Source organism: Bufo bufo, chromosome 1 (assembly GCF_905171765.1).
Source record: "Bufo bufo chromosome 1, aBufBuf1.1, whole genome shotgun sequence".
NCBI classification, from domain to species: domain Eukaryota; kingdom Metazoa; phylum Chordata; class Amphibia; order Anura; family Bufonidae; genus Bufo; species Bufo bufo.
The window spans coordinates 84,731,846-84,737,796 of NC_053389.1; the positions used below are offsets into that span (position 1 = coordinate 84,731,846).

Here is a 5,951-nt window from a genome sequence, read left to right on the forward strand (position 1 = left end):
AGAGATAGGCCTATAATAAAGACCAGCCTACAGCCTGTAAGCAGTGCTTTGTGCAATATTGTGTGTCACGTGAAAGGGCATAGGCTGGCTGAGAACAGTGTGTGCAGTGGTTATGACGGCAGATATACCAAAACCTGGGAGCACCTATTACAGACAGTGCAGGTGCTGTGCCACTTTATTATAATGGAGTCCCCTATAGTTCCTGGTCCTGCAGCAACTGCTGCCATGTGTTTGGGAGAAGATGTAATTTATTACAGTTTGTGATCCTGTAGAAGCTGCCGCCATGTGTTTAGGAGAAGATACACTTTATTATAATGGAGTCCCCTATACTTCATGGTCCTGCAGCTGCCGCCATGTGTTTAAAAGATAATGTACTTTATTGTAATGAATTCCCATGTAGTTCCAGGTCCTGCAGCAGCTGCCACCATGTGTTTAGGAGATGATGTGCTTTATTATTTGCTGGATTAGCAGCTATGACTAGTACTAAAACACTGAGCGGCAAGAATCAGCCTCATCGTGGTCATTGTGTAAGGACAAATCCAGATAAAAAAACAAACAAACACCACAATATAATTTTTTTTAAATTTTTTTATTGGAATAGCAATAAGCAACATTGTAATAAAGTATTACTGGCCCTTTAATAAAATAAACAGGGATCACAGTGACTCTCAGGTCAGGACCGGTGGAGACCACAGAACTTGCTGCAGTCATTCAGACCAGTCCACCACTGTCCTGAGATGAGAGCCACCGGATCCAAAGATCCAGAGGAAGGCGAACAAACCCCCCGGAGATTTCTAGCTCAAGGGGGAAAAAAATTCCTTCCTGACCCCAGATGTGGCGATCGGATAATTCCCTGGATTACATCTGTCCTGCTGCATATTGCTGTGTATATGTATGTAATATAAAGCTCCGGAGAGCTGACCCTGGAAAGAAAGAGACAACCTGCTCCTCAGAGCTTACAATCTAATATACAGTACATGCCCTGATCCTAAGAGCTTACCATCTAATATGCAATACAAGGTCTGCTCCTAAGAGCTTACAGTCTAATATACAATTCATTTTCTGCTCCTCGGATCCTACAGTCTAATACAACAATAGACATCCCGCTCCTCAGAGCTTACAATCTAACATACAGTACATGCCCTGATCCTTAGAGCTTACAGTCTAAAATGCAATACAAGGTCTGCTCCTAAGAGCTTACAATCTAATATACAACACATGTTCTGCTCCTCGGATCTTACAGTCTAATAGAACAATAGACATCCTGCTCCTTAGAGCTTACAATCTAATATACAGTACATGTCCTGTTCCCTAGAGCTTACAATCTTACAGACCTGAGTGAAGAGCTAGTTCTCTGGGCTTGTTCTCTTCAAATGCTTCACACTGGATGTGGATGTGTCCTCTTCAAGCTGAAATGAACCAAGATGATTCTGGTTTAGAACTTGCATGTCATGTGGTGTCTATGATGTCATGTGTCTACTGACATCATCATAGCTAACAGTCAGACAATATTTCAGCCAACAGCTATTCCCCCTGACACCCCCATTGTCATAAAAATTTGGTCATGTTAATTTCCAACCTACCCAAGCCTTCTCTTCCCTTAACATTTGTCATAAGGGGAGGGTTGTGGCACCCCATACACATAAATAAATCAGCCTATCCCACCAAAGTCAGCAGGTTCAGCTCAGATGACATTAATCTAACGTGTATTTCCCCCTAAGACTCTAAAAAAGACCACAAACAAGTCCCCATAATATAGATTTACAGAATGATATAAATACAGAGGAGATCAGCATCATTAAATCCGCATGAACATGATCAACGTCACAGATCTGTAGAAGGAACAATTCCAGGGAAATCTTCCTAGGACTGCACCTATATAAAACCACATTACAGTCTGGGACCCCACTCAGCCAGAGTATCGACACACTTCAAAGAGCAGCTCATGCTTCAGATGACCATACGTTTGAAAATGGTCCATTAACATACCACCTGTGTACTGGAGAGACAACAGGGTCCCCCCCAGTGGTTGCCAGGGAGTTCTCATATAGGGGTTGTCCAGATGCCTTTAGGAGGGACAAAGCATAATGCCCAGATGTGCACATTTTCCATAAAATAAGGTTTGTGAACATTTCTTAGAAATGTCTTCCCTTTAAAGATTTGTCCTGACAGTCACAGCAAGAAATATGTCCCACAGGGTTTGTTGTCGAGATTTCTAGGGGATGGGGGGTAAATGGTAGAGCCGAAGACTTACTTTTACCAGAGGGTGGAATTTTCTGACCTAGCCCACTTTCTTAACAGCCTGGCCAAGGTGAAGTGGCATGTTGGCGCATCACCTGGCACTCAGCACCCAGTACACATGCCCCAGTTGCAGCCCCCTACTTACACCCCTGTTGATTGTGTGGTATTTCACAATACAGCCTCTAACTACACGATGTATGAAGGTCTCAGCATGGAGTGAAGAGCTACATACCTGAACGTGTCCGCTTCAACCTGTCAAACTCATGTGACACAAAATGGTTCTGGTTTAGAACTTTGGACATTCTGCACCAATTGTGACATCATGCAATGTCTATGATGTCATATGTCTTGTGATATCATCATAACTAACAGTTGTTTTATGCATTGTTTGCAAGAGTTAACCAAAGTATAACATGGTGGGGGGGGGCTGTGATTATTTTACTCTTATTACAAGACTACAACAGACAATGGGGGAGATTTATAAAACATGGAATAAAGGTAAACAACCTTAGTAGCCCATAGCAACCAATCAGATTCCTCTTTTCATTTCCCAAAGGAGCTCTAAAAAACAAAAGGTGGAATCTGATTGGTTCCTATGGGCAACTAAGACAGTTTTCCTTTACATCAGTTTTGATATTTCTCCCCCAATGCGTATAGGCCATAAAGAAATGGACTCCAAATTATCAAAAGTGATTTAATTAATCAGACAATAAGGGTTAAAAACAATGAAAACCATGCTGTAAGCACCAAACACTTCCCTACCCCACCCCTTTGGTAATAAACCAATAATTGTATGGGCCCTGAGAGGTATGAATACAACAATAACAAAATTATAATAACAGTGTATACCAATACCATAAATATATCATCCCTTTTCATAAACCAATGGCCGCTATATCTAACACAATACAACATATAATAACTAAAAGTACATGCACTAACGGGAATGTGTCATCAGAAAATCACCTATTGTGTAAATCACATTTTTATGTTTAAAATATTTTTAAAGATTTTTTGATGTTATTTTTAACTCCTTAAGGACTAAGGCCATTTTTTGCAAATCTGACCAGTGTCACTTTAAGTGGTGATAACTATAAAACTTTGACTTATCCAGGCCATTCTGATATAGTTTTTTCATCACATTTTGTACTTCATGACACTGGTAAAATGGAGAAAAAAAAATCATTTTTATTTATACAAAAATACCAAATTTGCCAAAAATTTGCAAAAAATTGTAAATTTCCAAGTTTCAATTTCTCTACTTCTATAATACATAGTAATACCTACAAAAATAGTTATTACTTTACATTCCTCATATGTATACTTCATGTTTGGATCATTTTGGGAATGACATTTTATTTTTGGGGGACGTTACAAGGATTAGAAGTTTAGAAGCAAATCTTGAAATTTCTCAGAAATTTAAAAAAAACAACTTTTTAGGGACCAGTTCAGGTCTGAAGTCACTTTGTGAGGCTTTCACTTTGTGAAAGACCCCATTCTAGAAACTACACATGGCAGGGTGCAGAAGGAAAGGAATACCATACGGTTTTTGGAAGCCAGATTTTGCTGGACTGGTTTTTTGACAACATGTCCCATTTGAAGCCCCCCTGACGCACCCCTAGAGTAGAAACTCCAAAAAAGTGACCCCATTTTAGAAACTACGGGATAGGGTGGCAGTTTTGTTGGTACTAGTTTAGGATACATATGATTTTTGGTTGCTCTATGTTACACTATTTGTGAGGCAAGGTAACAAGAAATAGCTGTCTTGGCACAGTTTATTTTGTTGTTATTTACAACATTCATCTGACAGGTTAGACTTAGATCATGTGGTACTTTTATAGAGCAGGTTTCCCCGGACACGGCAATATCTAATATGTATACAATTTTTTATTTATGTAAGTTTTACACAATGATTTCAATTTTGAAACAAAAAAATCATGTTTTAGTATCTCCATAGTCTGAGAGCCATAGTTTTTTCTGTTTTTGGGCGATTGTCTTAGGTAGGGTATCATTTTTGTGGAATGAGATGACGATTAGATTGGCACATTTTTGGGGGGATTACGACTTTTTGATCGCTTGCTATTACACTTTTTGTGATGTAATGTGACTAGAGTTGAGCGAACACCTGGATGTTCGGGTTCGAGAAGTTCGGCCGAACTTCACGGAAATGTTCGAGTTCGGGATCCGAACCCGAACCGAACTTCATCCCGAACCCGAACCCTATTGAAGTCAATGGGGACCCGAACTTTTGGGCACTAAAAAGGCTGTAAAACAGCCCAGCAAAGAGCTAGAGGGCTGCAAAAGGCAGCAACATGTAGGTAAATCCCCTGCAAACAAATGTGGATAGGGAAATGAATTAAAATTAAAAAAAAATTAAAAAAAAATGACCCAATATCAATTGGACAGAGGTCCCATAGCAGAGAATCTGGCTTCACGTCAGCAGAGAATCAGTCTCTTCATGCCATAGCAGAGAATCTGGCTTCATGTCAGCACAGAATCTGGCTTCATGTCATAGCAGAGAATCAGGCTTCACGTCACCCACCACTGGAACAGGCCACTGTCACACATTTAGGCACCGGCACCCAGACAGAGGAGAGCGGTCCCGTAAAAGAGAATCTGGCCTTATGTCAGCGCAGAATCTGTCTTCATGTCATAGCAGAGAATCAGGCTTCACGTCACCCACGACCGGAACAGGCCACTGTCACACATTTAGGCCCCGGCACCCAGACAGAGGAGAGAGGTCCTGTAACAGAGAATCTGGCCTTATGTCAGCACAGAATCTGTCTTCATGTCATAGCAGAGAATCAGGCATCACGTCACCCACCACTGGAACAGGCCACTGTCACACATTTAGGCCCAGGCACCCAGACAGAGGAGAGCGGTCCCGTAACAGAGAATCTGGCCTTATGTCAGCGCAGAATCTGTCTTCATGTCATAGCAGAGAATCAGGCTTCACGTCACCCACCACTGGAACAGGCCACTGTCACACATTTAGGCCCCGGCACCCAGACAGAGGAGAGAGGTCCTGTAACAGAGAATCTGGCCTTATGTCAGCGCAGTATCAGTCTTCATGTCATAGCAGAGAATCAGGCTTCACGTCACCCACCACTGGAACAGGCCACTGTCACACATTTAGGCCCCGGCACCCAGACAGAGGAGAGAGGTCCTGTAACAGATAATCTGGCCTTATGTCAGCGCAGAATCAGTCTTCATGTCATAGCAGAGAATCAGGCCTTACGTCACCCACCACTGGAACAGGCCACTGTCACACATTTAGGCCCCGGCACCCAGACAGAGGAGAGAGGTCCTGTAACAGATAATATGGCCTTATGTCAGCGCAGAATCAGTCTTCATGTCATAGCAGAGAATCAGGCTTCACGTCACCCACCACTGGAACAGGCCACTGTCACATATTTAGGCCCAGGCACCCAGGCAGAGGAGAGGGGTCGCGTAACAGAGAATCTGGCTTCATGTCAGCACAGAATAAGTCTTCATTAGAGTTGAGCGAACACCTGGATGTTTGGGTTCGAGAAGTTCGGCCGAACTTCACGGAAATGTTCGGGTTCGGGATCCGAACCCGAACCGAACTTCGTCCCGAACCCCATTGAAGTCAATGGGGACCCGAACTTTTGGGCTCTAAAAAGGCTGTAAAACAGCCCAGGAAAGAGCTAGAGGGCTGCAAAAGGCAGCAACATGTAGGTAAATCCCCT

General features: G+C 42.5%; 1 long non-coding RNA gene across 1 annotated transcript; it reads right to left on the reverse strand.

Annotated features, from left to right (window-relative positions):
- Positions 1 to 869: 869 nt before the first annotated feature.
- On the reverse strand, positions 870 to 3,883 carry LOC120987323. The gene is made up of 3 exons (XR_005775990.1): positions 3,873 to 3,883; positions 1,829 to 1,832; positions 870 to 982 (listed from the first exon to the last, which is right to left on the reverse strand). It is a non-coding gene; the product is annotated as an uncharacterized LOC120987323 (long non-coding RNA).
- Positions 3,884 to 5,951: the final 2,068 nt, after the last annotated feature.